The 17,462-nt window shown below is 47.4% G+C and overlaps 1 protein-coding gene across 3 annotated transcripts in view; it reads right to left on the reverse strand.

The window, feature by feature from the left end:
* Window positions 1-17,462, reverse strand: part of KCNK12 (potassium two pore domain channel subfamily K member 12) — a 263,268-nt gene that overhangs the window by 98,011 nt on the left and 147,795 nt on the right. The gene's annotated exons all lie outside the window — the stretch shown is intronic.

The following is a 17,462-nucleotide window of genomic DNA, read 5'->3' on the forward strand; positions in this document are numbered from 1 at the left end:
CCCCCGCCAGCACCTGCTGGGTAATGTCCAAGCTCCTTTCCAGGTTGCCGGGTTATTTGGGGAAGTACAATTAATTTAGTACATTGTAGGTTTTTTGTGTGTTTGTTAATTTATAGGAGGCATTTGCTGAAGTAAAATAATGTAGTGTATTTGTAGGTTTTTGTGTTTATTTAGAGGGGTATACAGTACTGTATAAGGAAGTACAGTGAATTCAGTGTATTTATATTTGTTGGTTTTTATGTGTATTTGTTTATTTACATGGTGTATTTAGGGCAGTAATGTTAATTTAGAGTGCTAAGGAGGAGCCATTTTTGCTCCTGGATAATTCCATAACCCAGGAGCTATATACACCATTAAAGTCTAACAAAAGCACATTCATTTTGCTTTTTCTGTTGGCTCTGATGAATTTTGCATGCGCAGTGGAGATATTTCATCAAAATCTCATGATTTAGGGAAAATCTTGAATTTTCTCCTTGCAATTTAATATCATATATGTTGATTATTAGTCCTGATAAAGCGACACAAAACCCCAAAACTTGACACTTGGTGCACTTTCAATAAACTTTTTTAGTTTGGTATTCACCAATGACATTAAAAAGCACTAGAACAAAATGACAACAGACAACAATATGGTGCAGTAATAAGTTATCAAACCACACTGTACACATTGTTAATATACAACAGTCTGTAACAATCCAAGCAAAAATACCAAGAAGTCAAGAACACAATTTTTTCCCCCCTACATGCCTCTACGGATATATGCAATGTACACCAATCAGCAATAACATTATGACCACCCACCATAACCCGTTGAAGCATGGACTCTACTAGACCTCTGAAGGTATGCTGTGGTATCTGGCACCAAGCCATCAGTAGCAGATCCTTTATGTCCTGTAAGTTGTGAGTAGGGATGAGCCGAACACCCCCCGGTTCGGTTCGCACCAGAACCCGCGAACGGACCGAAAGTTCGCACGAACGTTAGAACCCCATTGACGTCTATGGGACTCGAACGTTCGAAATCAAAAGTGCTCATTTTGAAGGCTAATTTGCATGGTATTGTCCTAAAAAGGGTTTGGGGACCCGGGTCCTACCCCAGGGGACATGTATCAATGCAAAAAAAACTTTTAAAAACGGCCGTTTTTTCGGGAGCAGTGATTTTAATGATGCTTAAAGTAAAAAAAAAAAAAGTGAAATATTCCTTTAAATATCGTACCTGGGGGGTGTCTATAGTATGCCTGTAAAGTGACGCGTGTTTCCCATGTTTTGAACAGTCCCTGCACCAAATGTCATTTTTAAAGGAAAAAATCTCATTTAAAACTGCTTGCGGGTTTAATGTCATGTCGGGTCATGGCAATATGGATGAAAATCAGTGAGACAAACGGCATGGGTACCCCCCAGTCCATTACCAGGCCCTTTGGGTCTTGTATGGATATTAAGGGGAACCCCGCACCCAAATTAAAATAAGGAAAGGTGTGGGGCCACCAGGCCCTATATACTCTGAACAGCAGTATACAGGCGGTGCAAACAAGACAGGGACTGTAGGTTTGTTGTTAAGTAGAATCTGTTTGTAATTTTGAACATTTTTAACGTGTTTAGCTCCAGCCAAAAAATCTTTTCTAAGCTTTTTGGAAAACATAGGGAAGGGTTATCACCCCTGTGACATTTGTTTTGCTGTCTTTCCTCCTCTTCAGAAGATTTCACCTCACTTTTTTGTCCCAATGAAAAATGTTTTTTGAAAATTTGGGTTTTTTTGTGGAACAAGGATTGGAAAGCATCAGTGGAAAGGAGAAATTGTTTTCCCATATTAACTCTTACAGGAGAGAATTTCCCTTCCTAGGGGTAGATTTCATCTCACTTCCTGTTGTCTCCTTCCGTTTGCAAGTAGGAGTCGTTTGTAAGTTAGATGTTTGAAAGTAGGGTCCTGCCCTATATACTCAGCAGAAATTTGGGCCTTAGGTGTTGCTGTGGCCACAACACTGTAAGCCCTCACAGGGTCCTGCTGTGAAATATTAGATCAAGAATTGTAATTACATGCCCCTGTTGAACAGGAGCTGAAAAATTAGGCCTTAGGCACTGGTGCTGGTGCCACAACACTGCAACCCCTCACAGACACTCTAGTTGGAACGCAGGAACGAGCCCTGCTGCAAAGTATTGCTTCAAAAATTGTAATTACACGCCCCTGTTAGACAGGGGCAGAAAAATTGGGCCTTAGGCACTGGTGCTGGTGCCACAACACTGCAACCCCTCACAGACACTCTAGTTGGAACGCAGGAACGAGCCCTGCTGCAAAGTATTGCATCAAAAATTGTAATTACACGCCCCTGTTAGACAGGGGCAGAAAAATTGGGCCTTAGGCACTGGTGCTGGTGCCACAACACTGCAACCCCTCACAGACACTCTAGTTGGAACGCAGGAACGAGCCCTGCTGCAAAGTATTGCATCAAAAATTGTAATTACACGCCCCTGTTAGACAGGGGCAGAAAAATTGGGCCTTAGGCACTGGTGCTGGTGCCACAACACTGCAACCCCTCACAGACACTCTAGTTGGAATGCAGGAACGAGCCCTGCTGCAAAGTATTACATCAAAAATTGTAATTACACGCCCCTGTTAAACAGGGGCTGAAAAATTGTGCCTTAGGCACTGGTGGTGGCGCCCAGAACCAAAAATGTTCTTACAAGCTATCAGCGTGATGATTGAGGAGGAAGAGGATAATTACTCAGGGATAGTCACTCAGCATCAGCATAGGCAGTCTTTGAAGGGATCTGAGATTTCAAAAAAAATTATTCGGTTACATCAGCATCAGGTGCTTGGTAGCTGGTGGTGATCCAAGACTCATTCATTTTTATGAAGGTCAGCCGATCGACCGAGTCGGTGGACAGACGCACCCTGTGATCGGTTACCACGCCTCCAGCAGCACTGAATGTGCGTTCCGAAAGAACGCTGGATGCAGGACAGGCCAGTAGCTCAATTGCATACTGTGCAAGCTCTGGCCAGTGATCAATCCTCAAGACCCAGTAACCCAGAGGATTTTCGGTGGGAAAGGTGTCCAAGTCTGATCTTGCCCCTAGGTATTCCTGCACCATGTAAAACAGACGCTGGCGATGGTTGCTGGAACCGATCATACCTTGGGGCTGCGGACCAAAAAATTGTCTGAACGCATCGGTCAGACGGCCACCTTCTCCACCGCTCCTTCTTTGACTGACCGAAGCCTCAGCAACACGTTGTCCAGAAACAGGAGTTTGTAACCTCCCAGTCTCTGGGAACGCGTTGCACAGACCTTTCTGCAAGGCCTCCCGAAGATGTTTCATCCTCTGCTCCCTCTGCGATGGCAAGATAAGGTCCGCAACCTTACCCTTGTAACGTGGATCAAGGAGGGTTGCCAGCCAGTATTGGTCCTTCTCCTTGATACCACGAATACGAGGATCCTTACGCAGGCTTTGCAGGATCAGGGAGGCCATGCAGCGTAGGTTTGCTGAGGCATTCGGTCCGGAGTCCTCTGGGTCACTAAGAACGACATGGTCCGCAGCCACCTCCTCCCAGCCACGTACAAGTCCATGTGTTTCTTGGGACTGATCCCTTAAAGACTGCTGCTGATGCTGAGTGCCAGGCTCCACCTCCATACTGACACAATCTTCCTCCTCCTCCTCTTCCTCCTCGTCCTCTTCCTGTGTGATCGGCGGGCACGCAGGAATACTGTCTGGATAAAGGGGGCCTTGAGAGCTAAGGAAGTCCTCCTCTTCCTGCCTCTGTTCTGCCTCAAGTGCCCTGTCCATTATTCCACGCAGCGTGTGCTCCAACAGGTGGACAAGGGGGACAGTGTCACTGATGCATGCACTGTCACTGCTCACCATCCTCGTGGCCTCCTCGAATGGTGACAGGACAGTGCATGCATCCCTGATCATGGCCCACTGGCGTGGGGAAAAAAAACCAAGCTCCCCTGACCCTGTCCTGGTGCCATAGTCGCACAGGTACTCATTGATGGCCCTCTGCTGCGTGTGCAGCCGCTGCAGCATGGCCAACGTTGAGTTCCACCTGGTGGGCATGTCACAGATTAGGCGGTTCTTGGGCAGGTTAAACTCCTTTTGGAGGTCCGTCAGCCGAGCACTGGCATTATATGACCGGCGGAAATGCACACAGACCTTCCTGGCCTGCCTCAGGACATCCTGTAAGCCCGGGTACCTGCCCAAGAACCGCTGCACCACCAAGTTAAGGACGTGAGCCAAACAGGGCACATGGGTCATTTGTCCCTGTCGGAGGGCAGAGAGGAGGTTGGTGCCATTGTCGCAAACCACCATTCCTGCCTTAAGTTGGCGTGGAGTCAACCACCTCTGAACCTGCCCCTGCAGAGCTGACAGAACCTCTGCCCCAGTGTGGCTCCTGTCCCCCAAGCACACCAGCTCAAGCACCGCATGGCATCTTTTGGCCTGCGTACTTGCGTAGCCCCTTGAACGCCTACGGAGCACCGCTGGTTCCGAGGAAGAGGCCATGGAGGAAGAAGAAAAGGAGGGGGTGGAGGAGAGAGGTGTGTCACAATCAGCATTTTGGAGGCGTGGTGGCGGAACAACCTCCAACACTACTGCACCTTGTCCTGCATCCTTCCCAGCTGCCAGCAGAGTCACCCAATGCGCCGTGAAACTTAGGTAACGTCCCTGTCCATGCCTGCTGGACCATGAGTCAGCGGTAATATGCACCTTACCGCTGACCGCCCTGTCCAGCGAGGCATGGACATTGCCTTCCACATGCCGGTAGAGAGCCGGAATCGCCTTCCGTGAGAAAAAGTGGCGTTTGGGTACCTGCCACTGAGGAACCGCACATTCCACAAACTCACGGAAGGGGGCAGAGTCTACCAACTGAAAAGGCAGCAGTTGAAGTGCTAGCAATTTTGCCAAGCTAGCATTCAACCGCTGGGCATGTGGATGGCTGGGAGCAAACTTCTTTCAGCGGTGCAGCAGCTGGGGCAGGGAAATTTGCCTGGTACAATCTGACGTCGGTGTACCAAAAGCAGATTGCCCACAAGTACTTGGCTGTGACACACCTAATTCTACACCTTCATTCCTCTCACTGCAGGTCTCAGAGAGGACTGAAGGTCTAGTGGGGTTGGAAATCTCAGCTGATGAGGAGCAAGGAGAGATCCTCTTTGTTCTTTGGTGTGGGTCTTTTAGATACGCTTGCCAACGAACTGCATGGCAGGTCAACATATGTCTGGTCAAGCATGTGGTACCCAAGCGGGAGATGTTTTGGCCACGCGAGATACGCTTGAGACATATGTTGCAAATAGCAGCTGTGCGATCTGATGCACTCGTCTCAAAAAAGGCCCACACCAAAGAACTTTTTGAATAACGCGCAGAGACTGCAGCGCCCTGCACATGTGGAGCTTTGGGGTGTGATGCAGTCAATGTGCTGCCCTTAGGCTGGCCCCTGGAGGGCATCCTGCCTCGTTGGTGATGTGCCGCCGCCTCCTCCTCCTCCTCCTCCTCCTCCTCCTCTCTCCTATCAGGCACCCACGTTGAGTCAGTGACCTCATCATCCCCTCCCTCCTCATCACTGGAGCAAACCTGGCAGTATGCTGCAGCAGGGGGAGCATGACTGCCAGATTGCTGTCCTTCTTGGGCACCCCCTCTGTCCGTGCTCATGTTACTGCCTTCATCGAGCTCAGTATCGTCATCAGAGCCTTCCAAACGCTGGGCATCCTCCTGGAGCATGTACCCAACACTGTGGTCAAACAGTTCGAGGGAATCCTCATGAGGACATGGTGGAGCTAGGGAAGGAGTCACTGATGACATTGAGCTGAGGGAAGAGGCCGCTGCTTTGCCAGACAAAGCACCCTGGGCATGGGTGAGAGAGGATGAGGAGGATGAGGACGGCTTGGTCATCCACTCGACCAAGTCTTCCGCATGTTGCGGCTCAACACGGCCAGCTGCCGAAAAAAAGGCCAAGCGTGTCCCATGGCCACGTGCTGATGAGGATGCACCGTCTCCACGACCAGCACTAGACACAGAGCCTGCTTGCCCTCTCTTATTGGCTTGTGACTGTCTGCCTCTCCTTCTTGGCCTTCCAGACATACTAATGGCCTGTAGCTGCACTAAGCTGGGATAGAACACCTGTAATTTTCTTCAGGTAGCTTTATATACTGTAACCAGACAAGCCTGCCTGTCAGTAGGAAGATAACAGGAACGGATCTAGCTGTACACTGTGAGCAGGACGCACTGTACTAAATGTAAATAGTCTAGCTGCCTGACCGTGGTACTAATAGGATCAAATAGAACACCTGTAATTTTCTTCAGGTAGCTTTATATACTGTAACCAGACAAGCCTGCCTGTCAGTAGGAAGATAACAGGAACGGATCTAGCTGAACACTGTGAGCAGGACGCACTGTACTAAATGTAAATAGTCTAGCTGCCTGACCGTGGTACTAATAGGATCAAATAGAACACCTGTAATTTTCTTCAGGTAGCTTTATATACTGTAACCAGACAAGCCTGCCTGTCAGTAGGAAGATAACAGGAACGGATCTAGCTGAACACTGTGAGCAGGACGCACTGTACTAAATGTAAATAGTCTAGCTGCCTGACCGTGATGAGAGGGGGATTTGGGGGAAGGGGGATTTGTGCTGGGATACAGAGTTGTGCTGGGAGGGATGGTTTAGAGCCGGGATCTCCAAACTACGGCCCTCCAGCTGTTGCAGAACTACACGTCCCATGAGGCATTGTAAAACTCTGACATTCACAGGCATGACTAGGCATGATGAGAATTGTAGTTCCTGAACAACTTTAAGGCCGTAGTTTGGAGACCCCTGGTTTAGAGAACGGAAAAACATTTGTGCTGGCAGGGGCGGGATTTGTGCTGGGGAGAAGAAATTTGGGGGTATTTGTGGTGCTGGGAAGCAGAATTGGGGGATAAGGATTTGTGCTGGGGGGATTTGAAGAGGGGAATTGAGTGGGGCAGGATGTGTACTGGAAGGGGGGTTTTGCTGGGTTTTCGGGGGGGATTTGAGAAGGTAGATTTGTGTGGGAGGGGAAAAGATTTGTGTTGGGAGAGGGAATTAAGGGGAGTGTACATAAGTGCTGGGATGGGGAAGTAGGGGATATACTGGGAGAGGGGATTTAGGAAGGATTTAGGAAGGATGGAGGAAGACCTGTGCTGAGGAAGGGGGAGATTTGTGTTGGCAGGGGGGATTGGGGGGGGATTTATTCTGAGAGGGGGAGAGAAGATTTATGCTGGGGGTGGTGAGCATGCAGATTCGTATTGGATTTTTTTGGAAGAGAGGGAGTGGGCATTTTTGCTGAAAGGGTAAAGTGGGGGAAAGTTTTGCTTGTAAAAGGAATTTTGCACTCCCCTTACCCCTACATTGTACGCTACACACCCCTGATTCCTGCACTCTTTTTGTTTTTCACCCCTACTATGCATTACACACTCCAGTTCCCTGAATTCTGTGCATAACACTCCTAACCCCTGCATTCTGTGGATAATACTCCTGTCTCCTGCATTCTGTCCTACCACTGACTACAGCACTCTGTGCGTTACATGCACCTCATCCTTGAACACATTGTATTACAAAATTCTGCATTCTGCATTATGGATCTTAAACCCAACACTGACTGGAGCACTCTGTGCATTGCACACCCCTAATCCCTGCACTCTGCCTTACAGAATTCTGCACTATGTACACTATACTGTACATTATATACTTCTCACCAAAGTGTTCATTGTCTTAAAGTGGTTCTAAAGGCAGACTTTTTTTTTATCTTAATGCATTCTATGTGGATATGATAGGGCGGTGATGTCACAAGGGGGTGGGGTCTCCAAATGATGTCACCATATGGCCACGCCCCATGGCTATACTTATATATACTTAAATGGCAGATAGCGGGGAGCCCACACAACAGCGGGAGCCAGCGTCGGGAGAAGAAGCGGAGGAAGAAGACATCCGTGCAGCGGGAAGAACCGGAGGAAGAAGACACCAACAGAGGGGGAAGACCACTGCAGGAAGAAGACACGTTGAGGCTACGATGGGGGACATTTTTAATAAAGTACTTTGTCAAAAACCTATGTATTGTTTTTTTTTTGACACTTTTGTTTGGGTGAATGAGTAGGGGTACAATGTACCCCTACTCATTCACATGGGGGGAGCCGGGATCTGGGGGGCCCCCTTGTTAAAGGGGGCTTCCAGATTCCGATAAGCCCTTACCCACAGACCCCCCCACAACCACGGCCAGGGTTGTGGGGAAGAGGCTCTTGTCCCCATCAACAGGGGGACAAGGTGCTTTGGGGTGGGGTGGGGTGGGGTGGGGTGGCGCAGAGCCCCCCTGCCCCAAAGCACCCACCCCTCATGCTGAGGGAATGTGGCCTGATATGGTCCAGGAGGGGGGTACTCGCTCGTTTCCCCCTGCCCTTTTTCTGAGTTGCCAGGCTGCATGTTCGGATAAGGGTCTTGTATGGATTCTGGGGGTTACCCCGCACCGTTTTTTTTTATTTTGGCGTGGGGGTTCCCCTTAAAATCCAGACCAGACCAAAAGGTCTGATATGGTCTTGCGGGGGGGGGGCCTATGCCAATTTTTTTTTATTTTGGCAAGGGGGTTTCCCTTTAAGATCCTCAGAGCGCAAGTCGCATGCCAAAGTCGGAACAGTTAAGATGGTGATCCGACTTGGATGCGACTTACATTCAAATCAATGGGCTGAAATCATGCTCAAGTCAGATCAAAGTAGTGCAGGGACCTTTTTCAAAGTCAAACCGACTTGTGCCGGACCAGTTAGGACGGCTCTCCTAGGAAATCATCGATTTATACACGTCATGCGACATTTGCTCCCAAAGTCAGAGCAGATGTGGCACCAGTGTGAACCGGCCATAATCGTTTTTGTAATAAAAACTCAAAATATAGTGACAAAATGTGAGCATGACTAGGATTATGAAAGACCCGGAGCACCTTGGGATAAAAACATGCCTAGCACGTTACGGCAATCAGTATGCATGGCCAGATTTTACCTAACAGTTGGAAGGGCTGAAACGGTGATCATTAAAGTGGTTGTAAACCTCCATGGGGAACTTGTACCTATAGGTAAACCTAGAATAAGGCTTAACTATAGGTACTGTAAGAATCTCCTAAACGTGCGCCGTTTAGGAGATATTTACTGTGTGCGCCCTGCATGCCATTTCTTTCTGAGTGAGCCGGAGTCCGCGGCCCTGGAAGGAAGAGGGGCGAAGATGGATGCGGCCTCCAGCGGGGACAGCGCGGGCTTCGTTTGCAGGTAAGTTCCACATAATAGGCTAGTATGGGATGCATACTAGCCCATTATGCTTTTACTTTGCAGGGAACAAAAGAGGAAGTAAAACCCATCAGGTTTTGCTTTCTCTTTAAAGAGAATCTGTATGTAGTCGCTATATACACTGCACACATATATCAGTCCTTGTACCCACAAAATACTCCTAATTACCATACCACAACTGGCAGCCTCACAGACACAAATAAACCTCAGGACAAAGGATAATTTTTTTTAAATATACTTTTAGCTTACTTTTATGCACACAAAAAGTATATAATTTATTCTGACTGAGCCTACCTTAAAGAAGAACTTCATTAAAACCAGCAACTGTTGAGACAATGAACACCTTGGTCAGGAATATGTAATTTACAACATAATCTATAGAGTTTAGGGGTCAAAATAAGTAACATACAAAGCAACATATAGAGTGTAGCAGTCAGGATGAACCCTCTGTTCACATCAGAGTCCCCCTTACATCAAAGTTCCAAGAACCCCTCCTTACATCAGAGTCCACAGAGTTCCTCCTTACATGAGAGTCTGCAGAGTTCTCCCTTACATCACAGTTCAGAGCGTTCCTCATTATGTTAGCATCGCCCCTTACATCAGAGTCCACAGAGTTTCCCCTTACATCAAGGTCCACAGAGTTTCCCCTTACATCAGAGTCCACAGAATTTCCCCTTACATAAGAGTACACAGAGTTCCTTTTTACATGAAAGTCTGCAGAGTTTTCCCTTACACCACAGTCCACAGCATTCCCCATTACATCAGAATCCACAGCATGCCCCCTTATGTTAGCATCCCTCTTACATCAGAGTCCTCAGAGTTTCTCTTTACATAAGAATCCACAGAGTTCCCCTTTACAGGGAAAGGGGGAACTCTGCAGACCCTGATGTAAAGGGGGGACACTGTGGACCCTGATTTAAAGGGGAACACTGCGGTCTCTGGTGCAAAGGGAAACTCTGATGATGGGGGTCTCTGGTAACCAGAGCCCCCTCTTACATCAGAGTCCCCAGACTGAATACACTATGGTAAGGGGAACACTAATTTAAGAGGGGAGTGAGGGCACTGATATAAGGGCGACCTTTATATCAGTACCCCCCTTACCTTAGGGTCCCCCCTTTACCATAGCGTATTCATTCCCCCTTACATCAGTGACCCCCACAGACTCTGTTTGGCAAATGGCAGGGCAGTCACCTGGCCCCTAACATCAGTGTCCACAGAGTCCCCTTTCTTACCTCATGGTCCCTAGAGTCACCACCCCACCTTCTTATATAAGGGTCCCCAGAGCTATCCCTCCTCCAACATTAGATCAGGCTCTCAACTCTCCTTACCTCCATGCATGTTGACTCTTTGTGCACTGCAGGCAGCCTGAAGTGAAAGCTACTGGGAGGCAGAGCACTGTCTGGTAGCATGTCTGGACTCTGGAGGAGGAAGTTCTGTTCTCCTCCTCTGAATGTTGGGGGCAGAGCAAGCATGTGGTTAGTTGCTAGAACGCTGGGCAGTCCTAGCAACCAACCACTAGAGCTGGCATTGACAGGGAAGATGGCACTGCAGCGGCGATAAGAAAAACTAATCACTGGGAGTTAGATGATGTATGGAATGGATCCATGCATCTCCTTGCGCTGTTTGTAACATACATTCACTGGTAGGTGTAAATATCATGGATTTTAACAAACTGTCAATGAATTTACTGACAGTCGGCAACCCTGGGGAGAATCCTTTGTTTTTTTTTCTCAGCCCGCCGGCTAAAACACAAAAAAAAACAAATTGTGTATACCCAGCTTTACTCCTGCAGGTTGGTTCACTGATACCTACAGTAGACCTAGCAGGTCTTGGATCCCTTTCACAGGTTATTTCACTCACTGCTCTGCTTCGTTTATGTTTTACTTGATGCTCTGAGACTTTTTCTGAAAGCAATCAATGCACTTAACATCCTTTTACTCTCACACCGTTCCCATCTTCTACAAATCAAAGTTAATGTGCTGAAATTGGCTTCAAATCAATTTAGGTGCCTGAGTTAACAAGTCTGGTAACCTTGTAGCACAGGATAGCTGATGTGCAAAACAATTTAATGGGCAGCTATGAAAGAATATATAGAAACACAGTGCTACTATGTAACTATAGCAGGGGTAGGCAATCTTTTGAGCACAGTGTGCCGAAAAAATTTTTCAAAGAAATTGAGCGCGCCGATTTTAAAACAAAAAAAATGTCAATTTCACACTCTCAATCACAAAAATGATTTTTTATAAAGTAAATGCTGTAAACTACTTTAGTAGTGAGAAATTAACATCCTGCGCTCTCGTGCCTCAGATCAACCCCAATTCATGCAACTCAACACCTCAGATCAGCCTCAATTCATGCACCTTCACAACTCAGATCATTATCCCCCCTATACATCTGCCCCGCCACTGTAACCCCCTATACATCTGTCTCACCACCTTACCACCATGCTCATCTGCCCCACCAATGTACCCTCTTTCTCATCTGCTCCACCAATGTACCCCCTGTACATCAGCCCCACCACTGTACTACCATGCACATCTGTCCCACCACTGTAACCCCCTGCTCATCTGCCCACCAATGTTCCCCCTCTCTTATCTGCCCCACCAATACACCTACTTTCACATCTGCCCCACTGCTCCCCCCCTGCTTTTCTGCCCCAACACTGAACCCCCCTGCTCATCTGCTCCACCACTGTAACCCCCCCTGCTCATTTGCCCCACCACTGTAACCCCCTATACATCTGCCCCACCACTGTAACCCCCTATACATCTGCCCCACCACTGTACCACCCTGCTCATCTGCCCCACCACTGTACCACCCTGCTCATCTGCCCCACCAATGTACCCCCTTTTTGATCTGCCCCACCACTGTAATCCCCTGCACATCTGCCCCACCACTGTAATCCCCTGCACATCTGCCCCACCACTGTAATCCCCTGCACATCTGCCCCACCACTGTAATCCCCTGCACATCTGCCCCACCACTGTAATCCCCTGCACATCTGCCCCACCACTGTACTATCCTGCACATCTGTCCCACCACTCTAACCCCCTGCTCATCTGCCCCACCAATGTTCTCCCTTTCTCATCTGCCCCACCACTGTACCTCCATGCACATCTGCTCCACCATCGAACCATCTTCTCATCTGTCCTAACACTGAACTTATCTGCTCATTTGCCCCACCACTGTAACCCCCTTTCTCACCTGTCCCACGACTGTACCTCCTGCACATCTGTCCCGCCTCTGTTCCCCCTGCTCTTCTGCCCCACCACTGTATCCCCCTGCTCATCTGTCCCACCAATGTACCCCCTTTCTCCTCTGCCCCAACACTGAACCCCCCTGCTCATCTTTCCCACCACTGTAACCCCCTTCTCATCTGGCCCAACACTGAACCCCCCCTTGCTTATCTGTCCCACCACTGTAACCCCCTGCTCATCTGCCCCATTACTGTACCCCCTGCTTTTCTGTCCCACCGCTGAAACCTCTTCTCATCCCTCCCACCACTGTCCCTCCTGCACATCTGCCCCACCACTGTACCCCCTTGCTCTTCTGTCCCACCACTGTAACCCCCTGCTCATCTGCCCCATCAATGTACCCCTTTTCTCATCTGCCCCACAACTGTACCTTCCTGCACATCTGCTCCACCGCTGTATCCCCATGCTCTTCTGTCTCACTACTGAATGACCTTCTCATCTGTCCTAACGCTAAACCCATCTGGTCATCTGCCGCACCACTGTAACTCGCTTTCTTATCTGCCCCACCAATGTACCTCCTGCACATCTGTCTCACCTCTGTACCCCCCTTCTCTTCTGCCCCACCACTGTTCCCCCTGCTCTCCTGCCCCACCACTGTAACCCCCTGCTCATCTGCCCCACCAAAACACCTCCTTTCACATCTGCCCCACTACTCTACCCCCCTGCTTTTCTGTCCCAATATTGAACCCCCCTGCTCATCTTGCCCATCACTGTACCCCCCTGCTCTTCTGTCCCACTGCTGAATCCCCTTCTCATCTCTTCCACCACTGTACCTCCCTGAACATCTGCCCCTCCTTTGAACCCCTCCTGCTCATCTGCTCCACCGCTGTACCCTCTTCTCATCTATGATATGCGTGATATGCAGAGTGGTGAAAGGAAGCAGAGATGAGACACATCTACCTGTCCTGGCACACTCCTCCTGCTGAATCAACTCTCGCATCCAGCCCACATGCTTGTATGTGATGTATGTGATGTATGTGATGTCACATACAAGCATCTGGAATGGATGCGCAATGATGAGCTCAGGTCAGGGGCATTTTCTGAAAGCAGTGGGCCTGTGTGCAGGATCATAAGTTGGGCCCCCACAGCTGAGAAAAAGTGGTTGAGTGTGATTTTCATTGTGCTGAATACTGGCTCTGGCTTAAAGGGACACAGAGTGCCGGGGTTCAGTAGTAAGTGACACAACGTCTCAGGAATAATTTCAGCAAAGTTCCCAGAAGCTCAACAGTAATTCCACAAACTGTCACATGATTGTGGTTTTCTCAATCACAGTGAAATAAATCCCTTCTTTCTGAGATTGGTAGTGGCAACCAAGTAAGTCATCTTCCTCCAGATGGTGGACAGGGCTAGCAGGACTGTGATTGGCTTTAGCAGTGTCCAATGACAGTCCTCCTCCTAGAAAACAGGGACCCCCCCCCCCCAGCAGAACTCCACCCAATCTCTTCCCCATCACAAAAGCTGACGATCACAGCTACAGCAAAGTTAGAGAACCAAACAATGTTTCCCATCTTTTACAATGTGTGGGGGCACAGTGCCTCCCCTCAGTGCGGGTACAGCGTGGGGAATTCTTAAATTGTAATGCATTAGTGTCTCACTGACACTTCCCTGCACTGCTGATGGGGAGAGAGTCGAGTGCCAGAAAAAGAGGCTTGGCGTGTCAGGGGTTGCCTACCCCCAAACTATAGTGTACAATAATACCTTAAAGTGGTTGTTAAGCCACTCTAACCTGTATACACCATCAGCACTGCCTCCTACAGTAGTATCCCCCTCTGTGTTTGATTTATAAAAATAAATGCTACAAATACCTCATTTCACTGCCGACATTGTGATCACATGACTGGCCAGCTTTCTCCTTTCCTCCTCTGAGAGATGCAGTAGCTGGCTGAGATTCCTCTGCTGATATCAGTCTGGAATGGAGGAGAAGAGAGCTGGCTGGTCATGTGATTGCAATCTTGGCTCTTAAATGAGGTATTTACAGCATTTATATTTATAAATCATTCACAGAGGGGGACACTGCAATAAGAGGCAGTGCTGATGGTGTATACAGATTAGTGTTATGAGAGCAGCAGGTGGGGGGAGGGGTGGCTCACACACAGACAGAGAGGGGAGGAGGGAGGAGGACACAGGAGCAGACAGTATAGCAGGTTGCTTATGACAGAGGCGCATAAACTGACCACGTGTCTGGTCTCAGCAGCCATGATACACCGTGGTCAGTTTACAGAGGGGTGGGGAGAAACTGGCAGGCTCAGCCAGGTTTTTTAGGTGTTACAGGGGGCCAAGTGACACAGGACAAGCACCGTGTCATATAACACACTTTAAAGTGACACTAAAGTAACCAAAAAAAATAAACAAATTATTTTCAAGTATGAATTCCTAAGGCTTAATGTTAATGTACACATTTTACAACCTCTCCTGAATGATTTAACTTGACAGTTAGTAACCAACTTTTAAAAAGTCAGTTTACATGCCGCGTTTGTGTTTAGAAGCTTTTTTTTTTTTTTTTTGCAAATAGTCAAAAATGAAAAATTCCATAAATGAAACGCGGCTAAAAGCAAGTTACCGCGTTTACAAGCTGTTACAGGCTTTTGGCATTTCAAATGCCTCTGAACATCCCACCTGAACAAATTTTTTTGCTTTCCAAAAAATGCTTCTAAACTCAACTGCCTAGAAACGGCTATAAACGACCATGTGTACATGGACTGATAAGATAACATAGAGGAGGGTTCAGGGGCAGCAGAAAAAAATGCCCAACTGCTCCTGAACGTCCATTTACCAACAGCAGTGTACATGAAGCCTAACTCAAACAAGCTCTTTTACCATAATCTGTTAAAAAGTTAAAGCGTTTGTTACTGCAATGTTTAATATTCTTGATATATGCCTGCTGTACCATGTACTTGTATGAGAATGTCTCCTGTTCTCTTTGTATTGCTTCCTTTGTGTGAAATCCCTGGTGTTCCTGCCAGTCCCTCTGCTTTCCTATTAAAAACTGACCACACTAAGCAGGAGAGCACACACACCGTGGTCAGTTCTCCAGCTGTGCCGGGAACTCAGCCTGCTCCCCTGCAATGATCAGACTTGGTACTCCCCCCTGCACAGCCATTCACAGGGAAGCTCAGTGTGCTGCTGCTTCCCCCCCCCCCCCCCAGGCTCTTAGGGAATGAGATAACTTATAAAAAAAGGGAAACATTGTCTTTATTTTATATCAAGTAATTTTTTATTAAACATTTTTTAAAATACAATAACAAATATAAATCATTGTAGGGGCAACCCGAAAGGCTCCCTTTAGTATACATTGACTTACATAAATTAAATCAAATTAAATTCAACTAAACAAAAAAGGTATTTATAATTTATTTTTCATATCTATACAAAAATGTCTTGCCTTTCATTTCTATTTTAAACTGAATGGGTTGTTTACAATCACTTTAAGAACATATTGCACTATGGTCTTTGTGTTTTGATGCCAGTCCTGAGCTGGGGATTGCAAGAGGTGAATTTGAGCCACAACTGGAGGAATGGAGCAGAAGAGGTGGAGTTTGTGGCAAATTGTATGTATACTTACAAGGAAGAAAAAGCTGTAGTAGAGAACACAATAGCTTGGATGCCTCGGTCTTATTTGTAGAAAGCATTACAGAACTCACATATTTACGAGTCAAGAATATCTGGTGAGCCTTTTCTTTTATCTGTAGCTTTGAAACTCTAGACCAGGGGTCTCCAAACTTTCTAACCAAAGGGCTAGTTTACTGTCCTTCAAATTTTAGGGGGGCAGGGCTGTGGCCAGCGGGAGTAGAAAATGTCCTGGTGTCAGGGGGAGAAATAGTGTCCCATCATTGGTATTAGTGGAGGAATAGTGCCCCATTGTTGGTGTCAGTGGGAGGAATAGAGCCCCATTGTTGGTGTCAGTGGGAGCAAAAGTGCTAGAGGATGGTTCACAGAGGAACTGGCACATCTGCCAACACTCAACAAGGCTGAAGGTTTACCTTCAAACAAGACAATGACCCTAAGCACACAGCTAAAATAACAAAGGAGTGGCTTCACAACAACTCCGTGACTGTTCTTGAATGGCCCAGCCAGAGCCCTGACCTAAACCCAATTGAGCATCTCTGGAGAGACCTAAAAATGGCTGTCCACCAACGTTTGTGAAGGAATGTGATGTAGATAATAATAATAATAATAATCTGAAAATGTCTATTTTCTTATGTGTATACATATTTTTCTCCTTACTCATTATATAAGTATACAGATTAGCTCTGTTCCTATATTTTTCTCAAAATGGCGGGTACCCCCTACATCCCACACATCAGAAGAACGCGGAACTAAAGATAAAACCAAGGACAGCCAAACCTCGTTATGAAGATTCTCCATCTTCTTTTCTATCTTAACCAATGAGATGTACCTATTAGACTAACATAGCAATGACGTATTTCTGTGTATAAAACATTAGCACCGCCTTGAATAAATCAGAAGTGTAAAAAGTAATGGTGCTGAGCGTGTCTCAGAGTGTTTACTTTTATATGCATGCATAGCCACACTTTCCAATTAGAGACAGCAGCAGATAACCTTGGGCTCGATTGGAGCTCTTAATCATTTCCTTAACAGATGGTGCTGAAACCCGGGACCTCAGGCTACAGTCGAAGCCATACCGCGATAAGGATTCGAGCGTTAATTGATTGATTAGAGGTGGGTTTGCGCAGCCCTAACAGTACGGTAAGTTGATTTATATTCTTACCACTGTACGACTTTCTTATCTTTCGGTTGACCGCTGGATTCTGTCGGTATGCTGAGACTGTCTTAGAGGCAGGTATTTCCTCGCCTGAGGCTGTTTTAACGAACCTGCCAATGGGTTTCTGCTGTCTGTATTTGTTCACTGTCTGCCATTCTTTGGGCTACGAAACTCAGCAGTCTAAAAGTGCTACATGAGTTGAGTGTATGTGTACTCATC

The sequence above is a fragment of the Aquarana catesbeiana genome, linkage group LG04 (assembly GCF_042186555.1).
Source record: "Aquarana catesbeiana isolate 2022-GZ linkage group LG04, ASM4218655v1, whole genome shotgun sequence".
In the NCBI taxonomy this organism is placed as follows: domain Eukaryota; kingdom Metazoa; phylum Chordata; class Amphibia; order Anura; family Ranidae; genus Aquarana; species Aquarana catesbeiana.